Here is a 22075-nt window from a genome sequence, read left to right as displayed (position 1 = left end):
GGAGTTTGTGTTGTTCAAGGACTCAATTCGATGGAAGATCAGCAATTAAGTTTCAATCAAACTCTAATTACTAACTCATTAAATAATAGTGATTGTTCTCTTTCACAGGCATTGCACAAACGCAGAAGTTAAACTAAATTGAGAGCAAAAGAGCGAGGCAATTTTGCAAGCAATTTATGTGAGATTCAAGTGTGCATTCCTGAAGCTACTTGGACAAGATAGAAGAACCAATTCCATTGTGTCTTTCTTTTATTCTAGTTCAATTGTAGTAGGTGATTTAAAGTTGTACCTTTCAGCTTTCATAGAAGCATTTGTACTAGGTACTTTAAGTGTTCAAGTTATAGGCTAACTTGAAGTTGCCGCAACAGTTGAGGCTGTGTGCCACAACAGGACTAGAGTTTAATCCTTAGGTTTACAAGAGTTTTGTAAATGCTGTTTTGGCTCAGTGATTTTAGTGGAAGTTTGGGAAAACCCTGCTGAGTAGTAGGTCGTGGTTTTTTCACCTTTTGAGCCAGGTGTTTTCCACGTAAAAATCTCTGTGTTCTTTATTTATGTACTTTTAATTCCGCAAACAGTAGTAGAAAGTACACCTAGAAGAACCAGGTTCTTCTAGAGCGAAAATTAGGTACCACACAAATCAACCCCCCCCCCCTTGTGTGGTATTGACGTTTAGAACATCACATGCCTTCTTTTGACCTCGGTAGTGTTATCGACCATGACTTTGGAAAGGAACTTCGACCCCGAGCTCGGCGTCCTGGTTTTTCGACGTGGTATCACTTTTTCCATCGAAGACCAAAATCGGGTAGCCCCGATTTCCACCATATACAGAACAAATGAAAATTATTTACATCCCTCTAGTTTGTTTTAGAAATCAAACTCATCCTCCAACTTTTGAACAATTATTGTTTTCCTCCTTATATCAAAGTTGACTATTTTAAAATACCTATTTTACCCTCTAAAAATTTCATCTCTTTTTTATTTCTTTAATATAATCGTTTTTTTGTTTTAATCTATTTCATAATAAATTCATAAAAGTTATCCATTTAATTTACATGAGTTTTATATTATAATTTAGAAAAAAGTTCTGCTATATAACAACCAAAAGTCAAAAATCTATATGCACAATGAAGAATGAAAGAGAAATGTAAAACTTATAAAAAGAATTATTATCCGAACGATCGATTCCTCGATTCACAAACACAAAGACATTCATTATACTGAATGCACACAATATTAGAATAATAATCATAAAAAGATGAATTTTTTCAGTTTCATAAAATGGTTTAGACTAGTTTTTTAAGTTTTCTACTCACAAAACTTTAATTTCTTTTCAAGTAAAATACATGTCCAAACACAATTTTAACTTCCAAAAATTATTTTCATCTCTTCGTCAATTTTTTTTTTCAAGTTTCAACTAAATTTACACTTAGATTTTCAAAAATTTCACATAAGATAAAAAGCAAGCTTGAACAGCAGTATATCCAGGGGCGAAGGTACATAGCCCTAAGGGTGGTGAACTGACCACCATTCGTCGGAAAATTACACGGTATATATAGGTAAAATATTAGTAGATTTTAATAGTATATAACATATATTGAACACCCTTTATCAGAAATTTTTTTATGCTTATTTCAAGTTTGAACACTCTAAATGAAATTTCTGGCTTTGCCACTAGAGATATCTCTCGTACATCAGGACTTGGGACATCCAAATGCATTCTTGGCATTAAAGTAACACATTCATCAACTCAGATTATTCTCACCTAGTAGCTAGTACAAGTATTTCAGGAGAACCATGTTGCCTCTGCATGTACGTACTTCACTTGTTCTGGCTAGCTTTCAATCTTTTTTCCCTAGTATTTTTTTCTATTTTTTCATAAACGGCGTTTGGAGATGCACCTCTACTTGTTTAGATATATCGAGAAGAGTAGCTTCAATTCAATTACCTCAATGCGAGCGAAGAAAATGTGGTGTCTTAGACTCTTAGCGATGTTTATTCTTTGTTTTCGTCTTGATGAGGTTTATCAGTTGAAGTATCATTCTCTATTTCTAATGAATAAAAAGCACTTCCTCCAGAATGTACATAGCTACATTTTTCGAATTGCTCGCGCAACAAGCGTCAATAGCATTTTATGTAAATACCTGTTAAAAACTTATCCTTACTGAGTGTTTAGTTCAAAGGTCTGAGCGTTAGGAAGGGCACTATAGCGGGACATCCTAAAATTTGATTTGTATTGTAAAACAATTGAAGAGGAAGAAAATCACGGGGATGTAGCTCAGATGGTAGAGCGCTCGCTTAGCATGCGAGAGGTACGGGGATCGATACCCCGCATCTCCATTTTTACTCTCTTTGCTTCTCCTTTCTTTTCTTTTGTCAATGTGGTCTTGTTAGTTTCATTTTGTATTTGAAAAATGAAAACAGTAAACCATTAATAAATGTCCAGATTCTCAACATTCATATTTATGCATTTTAATACCAGTTTTTAGATTTTCTCCATCAAGACAAAATTTGAAATTCTTATCATAATTGTAATTATGTAAGGTTTTTAAATTTTTAACTCAAATTAAAGGAAAAAACTTGTTTATTACACAGTTTGAATGAATGTAGAACTATAATTTCGCATAACATATTACTAAATCATGGGTAAAACATTGGTGAAATTTTTTAAATCTCATAAGACAAAATACAATACATATATAGAGGGGAGATTAGTAATGCGAAGATTATACTATATTATTAGTAATGCATGGATTGGTAATACAAAAATTGTAATATATTACACTATCAGGTAATATTGTAGCAGGTAATCCGTCTTATTTCAAGATTACAAATCCGATATTTTAAGAAGGTTTACTCATAGATATCCTTTGGCTGATTTGAGTGTATACTAACGATGTATATAACTTAAACTCATTTTAAATATTTGGCAGTTCAAAAAATTAGATTTTTGAAGAGGATAACAGGTTGAAACATATTATTTAGCTTAGGTTGATAAGTGAAATCCTTAGTCATCATCTAATATTCATGTGACTCGGATATTAACCGGAAAATAGACAAAATATGAGGCTAAAAATCCAATTTACGCAAGTCATTCTATTTGATTGGAGAGTCAAAGTAGCATAATTCTTAAAAAATGAGGATGTGATTTATCACCAAGAAGCATTTGATGGAATTCCTTTTTTTTTTTGGTTGTAAATAATAAAGTTTCATATTTACAACCAAAAAAAAAGGAATTCCTGTTACTCTATGGAAGGATTTAAAACGATTTCTTCTTTGTAAAAATATTTACTCTCTTTAAACTATCAACAAGTCATAATAATGAGTAGAGGTGGCAAAATGGTTAAAAGAAAACAGTTAACCACCCATATTATCCACTAAAAAATGGATTGGATAATGAAATTTTTAAAAACGGGTCAAATACGGATAAGAACCATATTATTCATTTAGAAAATGGAACCAATGAGTAACCAATGGATAACTAATGGGTCTAACTTTTACATTTGTAAAGCTTCAAATTGGGGGATCCTCAAGTTAGAGAGACTAAGAATTCTCCCAAAAGTGATCATATAAAAGAAGTCATGATATTATCCGCCGGTTAACCCGTTTTTTTATCCGTATTGAATATGGGTCGGGTCGGATAATTGATCCGCTTTTTAATTAACTGTTTTCGACCCGAACCATATCCGACCCGACCCGATCTGCCCGTTTGTCACTCCTAAGAACGAGCGCTAAATCAAAGTTAAAATATACACTTAAGTTAACTTGGGGTACAACATTTTCTTATTGTTTTTGGATTTGATTTGGTACACCACATCATTTGACACATTGGACGGGTTATGATTTAAGAATGAGATAAAATTCAAGTGAGGTTGACTTTGAAACCAATGGATTAACTGATTTGTGAGCCCAATTTGTATTACCCAACCCAAATGATTCTGCAATTTAAATTTTCAGATATGTCTAAGGCGGATATCACTATGCTGGAAAGTCAAGGCGGGGATATCATTAGGCGCTATGGCACTGTTGTCATCTAAAGGAATTACAAAAGGCGTTTATCCATGCCAATTTTTTCCAATGGAAATGAACACATGAGCTCCACAACTACTAGATGCTATGGTCATAGCTATTTAGACTTTATTAGGGATACCAAACTATCATGTTAAAGTTGTGGAACGGATTATGTTTTTTTTGCAAGAAATGGGAACTAAACGGTTATTTGTTGTGATGACCCGATAGGTCATCTAGAGTTTTAGAACCTAATTCTGTGTTTCGAAGCCTCAAACACCTCATTTTAGCCTTCTTCGATTTGCCTGCGCATTCCGGGTGTTTTTCCGGAAGGCATTTATGTTAAAAATTGCTAAGATATGAAATTTTGCCTTAAAATTCCATTTGAGTTGACTTCGGTCAACATTTTAAGCAAACGGACCCGAATCTATGTTTTCGTATTTTGTTGAAAAATGGAAGTTTGAAGGCTTAATGAATATAAAAGTTTGCCAATGTTTGACTTTGTTGATACCGGGTCCGTATTTTGGTTTCGGAATCCGGTATAGGCCCGTTACTATATTATGACTTGCCTGTCTAATTTGGTGAGAAACGAAGTTGGGTTGACATGACTCGGAAGTCCGGTTGTTAAAATAGAAGTTTTAAAGTTTTCTTGAAAATTTCATTTGATTTGGTGTCCAATTTGTAGTTCTACGTATTATTTTGGCGATTTGCTCGCGCGAGCAAGTTCGTGTGATATTTTTGGACTTGTGTGCATGTTTGGTTTGGAGACCCGAGGGCTCGGGTGAGTTTCGGATAGGCTACAGAGTGGTTTGAACTTTGAAAACCATGCTGGTGTGCTTCAGTTCTGGTGTAGGTCTCTAACCTCGCAATTGCGAGGTCAGTGTTCGCTATTGCGGAAAGAAAAAAATCAATTCCTGCTTGGGTCGCAATTGCGAAGAAAATCTTCACAATTACGAAGAGGGGTGGGTCATCCTAAGTTCGCATTTGCGATCAATGGGTCGCATTTGCGAGGTGGCCACTGTTCGCAATTGCGAACAAATCATCGCAATTGCGATGATAGCAGAAATGCTGGGACTTTGCAATTGCGAAGAGTTTCTCGCATTTGCGAGGTTCGTAAGCAATTGCAACACAGACTCCCACTACTTACACTCCGGAGCAGATGGCTCCCCAGTATCAGACTCTAGCAGCCCCGCCAGTTGGGGTAGTTCAGCGGATTGTTGCGGCACAGGCCGGTGATGGGCCAGCCATATTTTCTGAGGACTTATTGAGATTGGACAAGTTTATCAAGCTCTTCCCAGTTCACTTCAGTGGTGCACCTTCTGAGGACCAACATGATTATCTTGATTGCTGCAATGAGGTGGTGCGGAACATAGGGATAGTTGAGATTAATAGGGTCGATTTTGCTGTGTTTCAGATGACGGGTTCTGCCAAGAGATGGTGGAAGAATTTTGTATCGGCCAGACCAGCTGGGTCGCCTGCTCTTACTTGGGACCAGTTTTCTCAGCTATTCTTAGAAAAGTTCCTCCCTATCACACTGAGAGAGGATTATCGCAGGCAGTTTGAGCGTCTCTAGCAGGGTAGTATGACTGTTACTCAGTACGAGACCCGTTTTGTGGATCTAGCCCATCATGCTATTCTTCTGCTTCCTACCGAGAGAGAGAGAGAGGGAGGGTGAGGAGGTTTATTGAGGGACTCCCTCACCCTATCAAGCTGCAGATGGCCAAGGAGACTGGGGGTGAGATTTCTTTTCAGACGGCTACTAATGTCGCCAGGTGGATCGAGATGGTTCTTGCACAGGAAAGAGGGCAGGGGTCTGATAAGAGGCCTCGTCATTCCGGTGGGTTCAGTGGCGCCTCATCTGGTGGCAGGGGTACCTTTGGTAGAGGCCATCCTCCCAGGCCGTTTCATTCAGCACTCCAGGCATCCAACGGTGCTTCAGGTGGTCGCGACCCTCATATGTCTCATTCCGACCAGCTAGCCTACAATGCACCACCAGCTCCTATTAGTGCACCACCGCTCCAGAGTTTTCAGGGTGGTTACTCAGGTCGACAGGGTCAGTTTCAGGGTCAGCAGTAACAACAGTCGAGGTCCCGTTATACATGTGATGATCCGAGGCACATTGCTAGATTTTGCCCTCGGGTACCGAGCAACTCACAACATCAGGGTTCTCGTGCCATGGTCCCGGCACCGGGTGCTTCGCCGCCCGCTCCTCCAGCTAGAGGTAGGGGTCAGGCAGCTAGAGGTGGAGGTCAGGCCATTAGAGGTGGAGGCCAGCCAGCAAGGGCCCGTCCTAGAGATGTAATTCAGAATTGTGGGGCCCAACCCCGATGCTATGCTTTTCCAGCCAGGCCTGGGGCTGAGTTATCTGACGCTGTTATCATAGATATTGTTTCAGTTTGCCATAGAGATGCTTCAGTTCTATTTGATCCGGGATCTACTTATTCCTATGTGTCATCCTATTTTGCTTCATATCTGGTTGTACCTCGTGATTCTTTGAGTGCTCCTATGTATGTGTCCACACCTGTGGGAGATTCTATTATTGTAGATCGTGTTTATTGTTCTTCTGTGGTTACCATTGGGAGTCTTAAGACTAGCGTAGATCTTCTAGTTCTCGATATGGTTGATTTTGATGTCATTTTGGACATGGATTGGCTGTCACCTTATCATACTATATTGGATTGTCATGCCAAGACAGTGACCTAAGCCTTGACGGGGTTACCTCTATTGGAGTGGAGAGGGACTCCTGGCCATTCTACCAGCAGGGTTATCTCTTATGCGAAGGCTCGGCATATGGTCGAGAAGGGGTGTCTAGCTTATTTGGCTTATGTCTGCGATTCTAGTGCGGAGGTTTCTTTCATGGATTCAGTACCAGTTGTTCGTGAGTTTTCGGAGGTGTTTCCTGCAGACTTGCCGGGGATGCCACCCGATAGGGATATTGACTTCTGTAATGACTTGGCTCTAGGCACTTAGCCCATTTTTATTCTACCATACCATATGACCCCGCCAGAGTTGAAAGAATTGAATGAGCAGTTGCAAGATTTTCTTGATAAGGGCTTCATTAGACCTAGTGTCTCGCCCTGGGGTGCGCCTGTGTTGTTTGTGAAGAAGAAAGATGGATCGATGAGGATGTGCATAGATTATCGGCAGTTGAACAAAGTCACTATCAAGAACAAGTATCCATTGCCGAAGAATGATGACCTATTTGATCAGCTTCAGGGTGCCAAGGTGTTTTCAAAGATTGATTTGAGGTCTGGCTACCATCAGTTGAGGATTAGGGCATTCGATGTCCCCAAGACGGCTTTTCGGACTCGATATGGGCATTATGAGTTTCTAGTGATGTCATTTGGGCTGACAAATTTCCCAGTAGCATTTATGGATTTGATGAACCGGGTGTTCAAGCCCTATTTGGATTCCTTTCTGATTGTGTTTGTTGATGATATCTTGATCTACTCCCGTAGCCGAGAGGAGCATAAGCATCATCTTCGAATTGTACTTCAGACTCTGAGAGATAGCCAGTTATATGCCAAGTTTTCAAAGTGCAAGTTTTGGTTGGACTCGATCACTTTCTTGGGGAACGTCATATCGGTAGAGGGCATTTAGGTGGATCCTAAGAAGATTGAGGTTCAGAACTGACCTAGACCCACTTCAGCTACGGAGATCAGGAGTTTCTTGAGTTTGGCGGGATATTATTGTCGGCTCGTGGAGGGGTTTTCATCTATAGCAACCCCATTGACCAGGTTGACCTAGAAGGGTGCCCCGTTCAGATGGTCAGACGAGTGTGAGGCGAGCTTTCAGAAGCTCAAGAGTGCTTTGACTACGGTGTCAGTGTTGGTGTTGCCCACTGGTTCATGATCTTATAAGGTATATTATGACGCATCTCGTATTGGACTTGGTGCAGTATTGATACAGGATGGCAGGGTGATAGCATATGCATCGCGGTAGTTGAAGGTTCATGAGAAGAATTACCCTGTTCATGATTTAGAGTTGGCAGCCATTGTTTATGCGCTGAAGATTTGGAGGCACTATCTTTACAACGTGTCGTGTGAGGTATTCATGGATCATTGCAGCTTGTAGTACTTGTTCAAACAAAAAGATCTTAATTTGAGGCAGAGGAGGTGGTTGGAGCTATTGAAAGACTATGATATCACCATCTTGTATCATCCCGGGAAGGCCAACGTGGTGGCCGATGCTTTGAGTAGAAAGGCAGTGATTATGGGCAGCCTTGTGAACATTCCAGTCGGCGAGAGACCGCTTGCATCAGATGTTCAGGATTTGGCCAATCAGTTCGTGAGGTTGGATGTTTTAGAGCCCGATTATGTTCTATATTGTACAGTCGCTCGGTCTTCCTTGTTTGAGTGCATCAGGGAGCGGCAATATGATGACCCTCCTTTGCTTATCCTTAGGGACACAGTGCGTCACGGTGGTGCCAAGCAGGTTACTGTTGGAGATGACAAAGTTTTGAGGATGCAGGGTCGTATTTGTGTGCCTAATGTAGATGAACTTCCTGAGTTGATTCTGGAGAAGGGCCACAGTTCCCGATATTCTATTCGTCCGGGTGCCACCAAGATGTATCAGGACTTTGGCAGCATTATTGGTGGAGAAAGATGAAGAAGGATATAGTTGCATATGTAGCTTGGTGTCTAAATTATCAGCAAGTAAAGTATGAGCATCAGAGACCTGGTGGTTTGCTTCAGAAGTTAGAGATTCCTGAGTGGAAGTGGGAGCGTATCACTATGGATTTTGTTGTTGGACTTCCACGGACTCAGAGGAAGTTCGATGCGGTATGGTTCATTGTGGACAGGCTGACTAAGTCAGCGCACTTCATTCCTGTGGCAGTTACCTATTCTTCAGAGCAGTTGGCTGAGATTTACATCCGCGAGATCATTCGTATTCACGGTGTGCCCGTGTCTATCATTTCTGATCGAGGTACGCAGTTTACCTCGCACTCCTGGAGGGCAGTACAACGTGAGATGGGCACTCAGGTTGAGTTGAGCACATCATTTCATCCTCAGACGGACGGACAGTCCAAGCGCACTATTCAGATATTAGAGGATATGCTCCGCGCTTGTATTATGGACTTCGGAGGTTCTTGAGATCAGTTCTTGCCCCTTGCAGAGTTTGCCTACAATAACAACTACCAGTCGAGCATTCAAATGGCTCCCTATGAGGCATTATACGGAAGGCGGTGCCGATCACCAGTTGGATGGTTCGAGCCGGGGGAGGCTCGGTTGTTGGGTACAGATTTGGTACATGATGCCTGGGATAAGGTCAAGATTATTCAGGACTGACTTCGTACAGCTCAGTCTAGGCAGAAGAGTTATGCGGATCGAAAGGTTCGCGATGTTGCATTCATGGTTGGGGAGCGGGTCTTGCTCCGGGTTTCGCCCATGAAGGATGTTATGAGATTCAGGAAGAAGGGCAAGTTGATCCCTAGGTATATCGGACCTTTTGAGATTCTTCAGAGAGTGTGTGAGGTGGCTTACAAGCTCGCATTGCCACCTAATTTTTCAGCAGTCCATCCGATGTTCCACATTTCCATGCTCTGGAAGTATCACGGTGATTCGTACCATGTGATGTATTTCAGCTCGGTCCAGTTGGACAAGGATTTGACTTATGAGGAGGAGCCGGTGCCTATTCTAGTCTGACAGGTTTGTCAGTTGAGGTCAAAGAGTTATCTTTCAGTTCGAGTGCAGTGGAGAGGTCAGCCCGTCGAGGCAGCTACTTGGGAGTCCGAGTCAGACATATATCCACACCTTTTCACCAGTACAGGTACTTTTCTATGTCCGTTCGAGGACGAACGGTTGTTTTAGAGGTGGAGAATGTGACAACCCAATAGGTCATCTAGAGTTTTAGAACCTAATTCTGTATTTCGAAGCCTCAAATACCTCATTTTATCCTTTCTCAATTTGCGTGCGCAGTCCGGGTGTTTTTTCGAAAGGCTTTTATGTTAAAAATTGATAAAATATGAAATTTTGCTTTAAAATTCCATTTGAGTTGACTTCGGTCAATATTTTGAGCAAACAAACCCGTATCCGTATTTTAACGGTCCCGGTGGGTCCGTATCGTGATTTCGGACTTGGGCGTATGCCTGGAATCGAATTCAGAGGCCCCTAGCTCGAGTTATCGTATTTTGTTGAAAAATTAAAGTTTGAAGGCATAATGAATCTAAAAGTTTGACCAATGTTTTACTTTATTGATACCAGGTCCGTATTTTGGTTTCTGAACCCGGTATAGGCCCGTTACTATATTTATGACTTGCCTGTCGAATTTGGTGAAAAACAGAGTTGGTTTGACGTGATTCGGACGTCCGGTTGTTAAAATAGAAGTTCTATAGTTTTCTTGAAAATTTCGTTTGATTTGGTGTCTGATTTGTAGTTCTAGGTGTTATTGTGGCGATTTGATCGCGTGAGCAAGTTCATATGATATTTGTGGACTTTTGTGCATGTTTGGTTTGGAGAACCGAGGTGTGACGACCCGACCCGTCGTATCATGAGTTACCGCTCCGTTTCCCCCATTTTATGCTTCTTCATGTTTCATTATCAGTATTTGGTGTGTTATAGTTGATTCAGATTGGTTTTGGTAGAAATGCGGCACTTAATCTCTTTAAGGAAAGCTTGTTTTGAGAAAAGTCAACCGGAAGTTGACTTGTGTGTTAGAGGGCTCGGATATGAATTCCGATGGTTCGGTTAGCTCCGGGAGATGATTTGTGACTTAGGAGCGTGATCGGAAGTGGTTTTAGAGGTCCGGTGTAGAATTAGGCTTGAATTGGCGAAGTTAGTATTTTGGCGAATTCCGGTTGATAGGCGAGATTTTGATCCGAGGGTCGGAATGGGATTCCGAGAGTTGCAGTAGCTTCGTTAGGTGATTTTGGATGTGTGTGCAAAATTTCAGAGCATTCGGTGGTGTTTTGGTCGGGTTTTTGATCAAATGCGTATTTCGGAAGTTTTGAAGAAACTTAGGCTTGAATCCGATGTGATTTAATGGTTTTAGCGTTGTTTGATGTGTTTTGATGATCGGAACAAGTTTGAATAATGGTTTAGGATGTGTTGGTGCTTTTGGTTGAGGTCCCGGGGGCATCGGGGTGATTCCGGATGGTCAATCGGACCAATTTTGGGCTTAAAAGATTGCAGGTTTTCAGTTATTTGGTTGCAGAAGAATTGCTCTTTGCGTTCGCATTGGTGAGTCGCGAACGCGTAGAGGGAATTTGAAGGCAAAGATTTTTGGTCTACGCGTTCGCATCTGGGGCCTCGCGATCGCGTAAGGAAAGTTGGTCATCGCGTTCACGTGAGGGAGCATGCGTTCGCGTATAAGGAAGTTGGGGTTCCAGGGCTGTTGCCCTTCGCGTTCGCATGGTGATGTCCGCGTTCGCATAAGAAGAAGGATCCAGACCTTCGCGTTCGCGTGGATGCAACCACATTCGCGAAGGGTATTTTTGGCAGAGGCAAAATTTGGTCATCGCGAAAGCGGGAGGACCCTCGTGTTCGCATAGAGGAAATAAGCCTGGGCAGAAGGGTTTTTATTGAATATTTCATCCGCGAGTCTAACCATTTTTACTCCATTGTTGAGCACCTTGAGAGCTTTTTGGGAGAAATTGAAGAGGGTTTAGGCGGGAATTGGTTGGAGGTGAGTCTCGTGACCTAGAAACATCATTTTATTGAAGAATCAACCTTTAAATTCATGGAAATCTGAGAGAAATTGGAAGAACTAGGGCTTGACTTTTGAAATGAAAATTTGGGATTTGAGGGGGCATTTGAGCTCCGATTTTGGTAAATTTGATATGTATGGACTCGTGGCGAGACGAGGGATCCGGTGATGTGAATTTTGTAATTTTTCGAGAAGTGGGCCCGGGGCTCGGGTTTTGCCAACTTCGTGATTTTCGATGTTTTTCGAGTCTTTTCGATTGGGTTATGTTTCCTTAGCATATTGTGATGTATTCGCTCTGATTTTGGTTAGATTCGACGCGCGTAGAGGCCGATTTGAGGGGCAAAGGCGTCGAGAGCTAGAGATTTCACCGGTTCGAGGTGAGTAATGATTGTAAATGATAGTATGAGGGTTTGAAACCCCGAATTTGCACACCATAGTGCTGTATTGAGGTGACTTGCACGCCGGATAGCGAGCGTGGGGTAGAGCACCGTTGGGGATTGTGACTTGGTCCGTGCCGATTGATGAAATTACTACGTATTTGACTGAAACTACTTGTTATCATCATAATTTGGGCTGATTGCCATGTTTGGGCTTCGTGCAACTATGTGAATCCTTCAGGGATTGATATTACGATTTTCGCATTACTTTGCATATTATTTGATCTCGGTCCAAGGTCATAATACTGTTTTGCAAACTCAGCCATCTTTCTAAGATTTGAAAACATAAACTATATTTTATTGACGTTTTGAGCTGAGAGCTATTATTTTAATGTTGCCCAAGTGGCTTATGTGCACTTCTGACTGAGCATGGATCCGGCTGCGCGCTGCAGTAGTGTTATATGTGCATTTCTGGACTGAGCATGGGTCGGGCTGCACGCCGCAGCGGTGTTATATTGATATTGAGGCCGAGAGCCTGGTTGATGCCACGAGATGGCTTGATATTGCGCTTGGGCTGTAGGACTCTGTACACACCCCCAGTGAGCGCCGTCGACGTTAAATGGATCGGGCTGCACGCCGCAGCGGGTACCGGAGCGTACCGTCATATGCATTGCATTGCACTCATGCATTTGTTCCTATTTGTATCCTCTGTCATGACATTTCAGCACTCTCATTTCATTGGCTTCCATGCTACTTCTTGCATTAATTACCTGATATCCTGGTGTTATTTGTTAACGGAGTGCTGTGCCCGAGGGGCTGACTTTTGTGCTGACTTGCACTATCTGTTTCGCATTCATTTGCTTAACTGTTTGAAAAAGATATTTTCAAAAGAGGTTTTAAACCGAGTCCAGATATTTCTAAAAATTTCTCGGTTTCACTGTTTTCTCAAATGGTTACACCGATCTATATAGCATGATGGCTTGCTTTACGTCATTTCTTGCTGCTCAGTTATTATTTACCTTTATTACTCATTGAGTTGGAGTACTCACTTTACTCCTGCACCTCGCGTGCAGATGCAGGTATTGGTTTATTCGGTAGCGGGTTTGAGCTGGTTGAGGATTTTGCTATCGTAGCCGAGCAAGGTGACCGCCAGCGTTCGCGGCATGGAATTTCTTCTTTTGAGTCTAAATTTTGAATCCATGTATTACAGGCCTTGTAGTTGACTTAAAAATCCTTCTAGATGCTCGTGACTTGTGACACCCCGGTCGGGCTGTATCGGGATGGTTCCCTGTTTAATCATTTTTTTCCGTATATATGGTAATTTTATTAATGTTTTAGACTTATTCATGCTAAGTAAGTATTAAAGAGGTATTGATGTCTGTTGGCTGGCCTTGTCTTCACGAGAGGCGCCATCACGACCGGGTTTGGGAATTGGGTCGTGACAAGTTGGTATCAGAGCTTAGGTTACTAGGTCTCACGAGTCATAAGCAGGTTTAGTAGAGTCTCGCGGATCGGTACGGAGACGTCTGTATTTATCCTCGAGAGGCTGCAGAACCTTTAGGAAAACTTCACATTCTTGAATTCTTATCGTGCGTCCTTGATTCGGATTGAATGGAAACTCTTGAACTTCCTTCCACGCGTTTGTATGCTCGCATGAGCGCTCAGTATCAGATGTGCCTTGATGGCTTGTGATTCCCCGATCAAGGGGCGAGATATGATCTCTGTGAGCTTGATGTTGGGCCAGTCTGGAGGACTTGAGGCCGGATCTTTGCCTATGGCTTGAGCACCGACGTGCTGATTGTGTGAATAAGTGTTTTGAACTTATATGTTCGGTATTGTCTTTATTAGTGGAGGTGATGGCTGGGTAGCTATGTAAAGAGTGTATTAGTACTGCGAGATGTATCTATGTGACTTGGAAGTGGCGAGGAAGGTCTGCTGGATGGTAGATGAACTATTAAGTGTATGATTTCCATTGTGATGGGATGTGTAGCTCCGAGTTATGGGCACGTGAAAAAATCTTTCGTGTCTCCAAGTTGGGAGTGAAGTAGATTTTATGTTGTGGTACGAGTTCAGACTCGGGAAGATTAAGTGGCTACGTAATGTGTATGGCGGTGGAAGGTATACAGAAAGGTTATATTGAAGCGGAGCAGGTGGGTTATCTCCTGCGAAGTGTTCTGAAGTGGTGGGATCCTTATGTATATATTAGAAGATTTCATGTGCAAGTGAAAATGTATGTGTTGAAATTTGGAATTTCGAGTCGCTTAAGAGAGTGGGCTTAACTGTTGCGGGAATGAATGCGAGAATTGCAGAAGAGTTACAGTACGGGATGATCTGTGTTTTCACAACTTATAAATGATTTGAGTTTAATCTCACTATGTTATTGTGGCATCACTAGAGTAAAAGTGTTATGAGTTATTGAGGGTATTTTGATCTATGGCTTCGAGCCAAGTGGGGGAGCCTGCTATGAGTAGTTGATCGCACGGTTAGGTGCTATGTTAGTCTCAGTTTGGGGCATGCGAGTGAATTAGCTATGGCTAGAGTAAAGGAAAATTTTGACAAAGGTTACATTATGCTTCATGAAAAAGAGAATCACAGGATGTCTTAAGTTGTTATTGGTAAAGAATGCTCGGCGCATGGAGCAGGAAGTTGCGTGGTTATATTAGGAAGAGGATTTCATTTTGCGGTATCGGAGTGCCGATGAGGCACGGGTGGTTTTGTTCGTTGGGTCAGGTAATTTGCAGTTTGAATAAGAGTGAGTGACTTTCGAGAATGGTTCTAATGTGTTCAAGATTCTGCAGGAAACAATCGGGTATTTTAAAGTTGCATGTGTGGTTAGAAACTGTGTTTTCATTGGAAGAGGTTCAGATTTGTGGTATTTCTATGTTAATTATGGGGTTCTATGCATCAGTATCAGGAAAGTAAAGGTAACGGATTCAGATTCACAGGAAGTTCTTCAGATTAAAGTATGCGGGAGCGTGATGTTTTTGGGAATATTTGAGAGAGTATTCAGCGGCTTATGGGTCCTAGACAGTGTGGTCTTGTACTTGGGTCTCATGTAGTGAGCCTGGGATTGAGAGATTGTGGCACTACAGCAAGAGGGAGCATCAAGTGGAAAATGAAACAGAAGGAAATTCAGGTAGATGGAGTAGTTTGATAGTAGACCGAGTCGGTATGGTAAAGATAGGATCAAGTCTTTGTATGTGTTCGAGGTAATGGGTTCTTACAGGTATTTTGCAACGATGCTCACGGGCTTTGATGGCTTGCTTAGCTTGGTCTAGTTAGAAGGATTCAGTCTTGGCAGTTTAATTGTGCAAACGGAATTGGGAGAGTTCTTGTTGATTTCTACCGTGGCTGGAGCGGTGCATCTGCTACGAATATGAGAGGTATGAGATGTGTAATGATTTTCTTCTAGATGGGATCAATGGAAGTTCTTGACTAGTTGAGTGCGTAGATGTCTGTGGCTCGGTAGGGAGATGAAAGTTTTCCTGTTGTCCTTGGATAGTATGGTATATGCGGTATGTTGTGGAGGATCGAGATTTGCGTGTATGGGGTTTCAGTTCAGTCCTGAAAGGAAGTTCATAACACTCTTAGGCAGCGGGTAGCCTCAGATGATTAAGGAAATGGTATTGCTATTTGGAAGTGATTTGACGAGAGTATAAGTTTCAGAAAAAGGGTAATGTGATTAAGTTGATAGCACTTCGGTAGTATTGCGGCACCTTCTTTTAGATCGATTGGTGATATTCAGGTTTGTTTGAGGGCACAGGGAAATTTGAGAGCATCTAACGTGGGATGATTAGGTATTAGAGGTGTGGCATATATTCGGACGGCGAAATTGGGATAGGATATGGTGATTCATGTGCCGTATAGACGTGGAGATGGAAGTTGTCATATTCAGGCTATGTTGAGATTGTAGATCGTGCGTATCAGCACTGTTTAGTGACTACCGAGATTTGGAGGCCCGAGTGGAACTTTCTTTGCTTGGTATGTTAGGTTTTGGATATGATAGTGGGGTGTAAACTGGTTGTTTCGTGTTGTGTTGTTCTGGACTTTTGCGATAAGATGGCGCGGATGGCTATGTCGGGAAATGCCACGGATTGAGTGGCGATGTTCGCCGGATTATGTCCTATTGAGGATTTTATATTTCGAAGGCCTAGCGGACGGCCGGGAAGGATTGCCTTTCTTATTTGGGGTCTTGTGAGTGAGTGTTCTATCTTGAGTCGGCTTGGTTGGCTCCGAATGGCATTGTTGAGGGAAGTGTTGATTCGACCGTTGTTGAGCTTATCAGTGAGCTGGGGAGATCTATAAGTTACTTTTGTGCTGCGAGACGTTATGATTTGTTGGTTATGGGCACATATGGTGCGGTTCCATTGGGGTTCCATAGTGGAAGTCGAGCCGGAAGAGTAATTGGGAGTTGCTCGGTGACTGACGTACCGGTTATGTTCTATCAGGTTTGCGTGGCATATGTTATCTGTTTAACCGTGGGTGTAATGATTTGCTTCGTTTCCAGACATCAAATTGTGCGTGGTTGTCGATTTTGAGCATAGTGACTTGGGGTGTTTCATGTGTAACAGTGTTTGGATAGGATCACGCATTATAGCGAGGCTACGTGGAGATATGACCTTTCGGGGTAGATTCATGTGTTCTATTTCTATGATGTGAGACGGGGTCTCAGCCTTGTGTTGTGATGGTACTGATGAGTTTGAGGTACAACTCTTTCATTTGAGTCATTTTCATGATTTAGCTATGTTCAGACCGTTTCTTATTGGTGCGTGTATTATGCAAGTGGTGGCTTAGGCCAGTATTGAGGTGTCACATCACGAGAGTGGTGCGTTGGATTCGAGGTGATCATTGGGGTCATTAATGAATACGAACGAATTTGATTTCAGCTTGTTGGAAGGATAATATCGAGTTCGACTCGGAATCTGCGGTGGTATTAGTCAAAAGGGAAGTAGCTTCATAAATAGTTGATCTGAGAAATGATTACGATTATTGCGAGTCTCATTTATCGTTGGCAGTATAGGAAAGTGTTGGAATAAGACCCTAGTTGATAAGGGATCTTCTACCGGTATTCGGATGTTGTGGGCAACTGCTGTGAATAGAAGTTATCGTTTCGAGTGCTTGGATTATGTGGTATATCATATGATTTCACCTGAGGTTACAGGTATGGGCTATTACAGCTGGTTCGGGCTTATTCTGAATATAGATGTGAGGTTCTGATCTTGTGTATGATTTCGGAAAGTGCAATGTGGTTCTATGATTTATGGGCTAGGCTGGATTGTGTGATTTCAGTTACAATGTGTTATCGGACCTATATGAGATAGGGTGACGTGGGATCACCCCCGGGTATATGCTTGGTAAGGTTATTCAGCTGTTGGTTGGCTTCTAGGACAACTCTGGGAACGCTCGAGGACGAGCGTTGGTTTAAGTTGGGGAGGATGTGATGACCCGACCCGTCGTCTCATGAGTTACCGCTCCGTTTCCCCCATTTTATGCTTCTTCATGTTTCATTATCAGTATTTGGTGTGTTATAGTTGATTCAGATTGGTTTTGGTAGAAATGAGGCACTTAGTCTCTTTAAGGAAAGCTTGTTTTGGAAAAAGTCAACCGAAAGTTGACTTGTGTGTTAGAGGGCTCGGATATGAATTCCGATGGTTCAGTTAGCTCTGGGAGATGATTTATGACTTAGGAGCGTGATCGGAAGTAGTTTTGGAGGTCCGGTGTAGAATTAGGCTTGAATTGGCGAAGTTAGTATTTTGGCGAATTCCGGTTGATAGGCGAGATTTTGATCCGAGGTTCGGAATGGGATTCTGAGAGTTTCAGTAGCTTCGTTAGGTGATTTTGGATGTGTGTGCAAAATTTCAGATCATTCGGAGGTGTTTTGGTCGGGTTTTTGATCAAATGCGTATTTCGGAAGTTTTGAAGAAACTTAGGCTTGAATCCGATGTGATTTAATGGTTTTAGCATTGTTTGATGTGTTTTGATGATTGGAACAAGTTTGAATAATGGTTTAGGATGTGTTGGTGCTTTTGGTTGAGGTCCCGGGGGCCTCGGGTTGATTCCGGATGGTCAATCGGACCAATTTTGGGCTTAAAAGATTGCAGGTTTTCAGTTATTTGGTTGCAGAAGAATTGCTCTTCGCGTTCGCATTGGTTAGTCGCGAACGCGTAGAGGGAATTTGAAGGAAAGGATTTTTGGTCTACGTGTTCGCATCTGGGGCCTCGCGATCGCGTAAGGAAAGTTGGTCAGTCATCGCGTTCGCGTGAGGGAGCATGCGTTCGCGTATAAGGAAGTTGGGGTTCCAGGGCTGTTGCCCTTCGCGTTCGCGTGGTGATGTCTGCGTTCGCATAAGAAGAAGGATCCAGACCTTCGTGTTCGCGTGGATGCAACCGCTTTCGCGAAGGGTATTTTTGGCAGAGGAGAAATTTGGTCATTGCGAACGCGGGATGACCCTCGCGTTCGCATAGAGGAAATAAGCCTGGGCAGAAGGGTTTTTATTGAATATTTCATCCGCGAGTCTAACCATTTTTCCTCTATTGTTGAGCACCTTGAGAGCTTTTTGGGAGAAATTGAAGAGGGTTTCGACGGGAATTGGTTGGAGGTGAGTCTCGTGACCTAGAAACATCATTTTATTGAAGAATCAACCTTTAAATTCATGGAAATCTGAGTAAAATTGGAAGAACTAGGGCTTGACTTTTGAAATAAAAATTTGGGATTTGAGGGGGCATTTGAGCTCCGATTTTGGTAAATTTGATATGTATGGACTCGTGGCGAGACGAGGAATCTGGTGATGTGAATTTTGTAATTTTTCGAGAAGTGGGCCCGGGGCTCGGGTTTTGCCAACTTCGTGATTTTCGATGTTTTTCGAGTCTTTTCGACCGGGTTATGTTTCCTTAGCATATTGTAATGTATTCGCTCTGATTTTGGTTAGATTCGACGTGCGTGGAGGCCGATTTGAGGGGCAAAGGCGTTGAGAGCTAGAGATTTCACCGGTTCGAGGTGAGTAATGATTGTAAATGATAGTCTGAGGGTTTGAAACCCCGGATTTGTACACCATAGTGCTATATTGAGGTGACTTGCACGCCAGATAGCGAGCGTGGGGTAGAGCACCGTTGGGGATTGTGACTTGGTCCGTCCCGATTGATGAAATTACTACGTATTTGACTGAAACTACTTGTTATCATCATAATTTGGGCTGATTGCCATGTTTGGGCTTCGTGCTAACTATGTGAATCCTTCAGGGATTGATATCACGGTTTTCGCATTACTTTGCATATTATTTGATCTCGGTCCAAGGTCTTAATACTGTTTTGCAAACTCAGCCATCTTTCTAAGATTTGAAAACTTAAACTATATTTTATTGATGTTTTGAGCTGAGAGCTATTATTTTAATGTTGCCCAAGTGGCTTATGTGCACTTCTGGACTGAGCATGGATCGGGTTGCACGACGCAGTAGTGTTATATGTGCATTTCTGGACTGAGCATGGGTCGGGCTGCACGCCGCAGCAGTGTTATATTGATATTGAGGCCGAGAGCCTGGTTGATGCCACGAGATGACTTGATATTGCGCTTGGGCTGTAGGAGCCCCTCCGAAGTCTGTACACACCCCCAGTGAGCGTCGTCAACGTTAAATGGATCGGGCTGTACGCCGCAGCGGGTACCGAAGCGTACCGTCATATGCATTGCATTGCACTCATGCATTTGTTCCTATTTGTATCCTCTGTCATGACATTTCAGCACTCTCATTTCATTGGCTTCCATGCTACTTCTTGCATTAATTACCTGATATCTTGGTGTTATTTGTTAACGGAGTGTTGTGCCTGAGGGGCTGACTTTTGTGCTGATTTGCACTATCTGTTTCGCATTCATTTGCTTAACTGTTGGAAAAAGATATTTTCAAAAGGGATTTTAAACTGAGTCCAGATATTTCTAAAGATTTCACAGATTCACTGTTTTCTCAAAGGGTTACATCGATCTATATAGCATGATGGCTTGCTTTACGTCGTTTCTTGCTGCTCAGTTATTATTTACCTTTATTACTCATTGAGTTGGAGTACTCACTTTACTCCCCGCACCTCGCGTGCAGATGCAGGTATTGGTTTATCCGGTAGCGGGTTTGAGCTGGTTGAGGATTTTGCTATCGTAGCCGAGCAAGGTGACCGCCAGCATTCGCGGCACCGGATTTCTTCTTTTGAGTCTAAATTTTGAATCCATGTATTACAGGCCTTGTAGTTGACTTAAAAATCCTTCTAGATGCTCGTGACTTGTGTCACCCCGGTCGGGCTATATCGGGATGGTTCTCTGTTTTATCATTTTTTTTCCGTATATATGGTAATTTTATTAATGTTTTAGACTTATTCATGCTAAGTAAGTATTAAAGAGGTATTGATGTCTGTTGGCTGGCCTTGTCTTCACGAGAGGCGCCATCATGACCGGGTTTGGGAATTGGGTCATGACACGAGGGTAATGCTACACTGTGGGCCGGGCCCAGCCCGAGACCGGACCGGGACCGCGGTCCAAATGGGCCAAACGGGCCTGGTGGGCCGGTCCCAAATGGTGCGCAAGGCCCGTGGCGGGCCGGTCTACTTCAAGGAGCCCACGAGCCCGGGACCGCTAAGCCCTGGACCGGCAGGCGGGCCTAGGCCGGTTCAACCGGGACCAACGGGCCTAACGGGCTCCAACGGCTAATTTAAAAAAAAAATTTTAAATAAAAAGACCAACGGCCAGATTTTTAAAATCTAGCCGTTGGCCTTCAAAATTGATCCGTTGGCCATTTTAAAAAATAGCCATTTGGCCCCCAAACTTTATTTAAACCCCAAACTTTATATAATTACACTTTTTGCCAATTCTCAACTATAAATACCCCCTCATTCTTTCAGTTTTACTCACCAATTCATCAATCTCTCTCAATCTCTCTCAATCTATATCTAATTTCTCTTCTATAATTGCTTATTTTATTATCGCAATTTCGTGAAAAATTGTGAAGTTGGTGAATTGAAGTATTCAAGTCTTCAACGATTTTTAATTTTCAAGAAGTTGTTCGGCAATTCGGTAAACTCGTTCCAACTCTTAAGTTTTAAGAATATATTTTTGTGTGTTTTAGTTTGCATAATTGTAATTAATATGGCATTTTCTTTGAAAAAAATGTTTGGTGGTAAGGGAAAAGCTAAAATTGGTGAAAGTAGTCGCCAACCTACTACCCTTCCCCTGGCTCCCCGACCCAGACCTGTTACCCGTCCTGCTGCTCCTATTATTCTTGGTAGTGATAACCCTTGTTTTCAATTTTCCGATAGTGAATTTTGCCATAATGTTGCACCAGGTCAACAATTAAATGAAGAAGTTATGAATGCTCTTTATCCTAATGAAACTATCTTAGAAAATGATGAGGAAAATGAGGATGTAGATAAAACCCAACCTGATTTAGATGATACACTTACTAGTCCTATTAATAACCCAACTGATGCCCCGCCCGACCCACCTGTAGAAACCCTTACTTTTAATAGACAACCTTCTAAACGCCTCGAAACATCATTGGATTTGGAATTTTTTTACTCAAGTAAGAGACAAAAATAAGGCTAAGTGTAAAAACTTGTGGGAAATTGCTGGCGATAAATATACTGGAGACCATAGTGGTACGGGTAGTTTGGCTAGGCACATACAAACACACCCTAGAGAAAAAGTTAAATATTTACAAATGAAAGCGCAGCAAGAGGGGACAAGTGTAGATACTGCGGTTAACCCTAGTACAGGTTCAAATCTAGTTCAAATTTATATATATATATATATATATATATATATATATTACGATCCTAATANTATTACTACTGATATGGTAGTAAATAATAATGACTGTGATTATCTAACTAGTTACAAGTACATTAGAGTAGACGAGGAGTGGATGATGCAAAAACGACATTATTGCTTATAGAATAATTAATTCACGTCACACAGGTAGGTATACATATATATATATTATATATATATATACTACAAAACATTACAAGAAATTATATTTGGAAATATATATACATAACATACTATATATAGTATAG

General features: G+C 42.0%; 1 non-coding gene across 1 annotated transcript; it reads left to right on the top strand.

Annotated features, from left to right (window-relative positions):
* On the top strand, positions 2265-2337 carry TRNAA-AGC. The gene has a single exon. It is a non-coding gene; the product is annotated as a tRNA-Ala (tRNA).

Source organism: Nicotiana attenuata, chromosome 5, assembly GCF_001879085.1.
Source record: "Nicotiana attenuata strain UT chromosome 5, NIATTr2, whole genome shotgun sequence".
Taxonomy (NCBI): Eukaryota; Viridiplantae; Streptophyta; class Magnoliopsida; order Solanales; family Solanaceae; genus Nicotiana; species Nicotiana attenuata.
The sequence above is the reverse complement of the archived record's forward strand: the minus strand, read 5'-3'. Positions and strand labels throughout refer to the sequence as shown.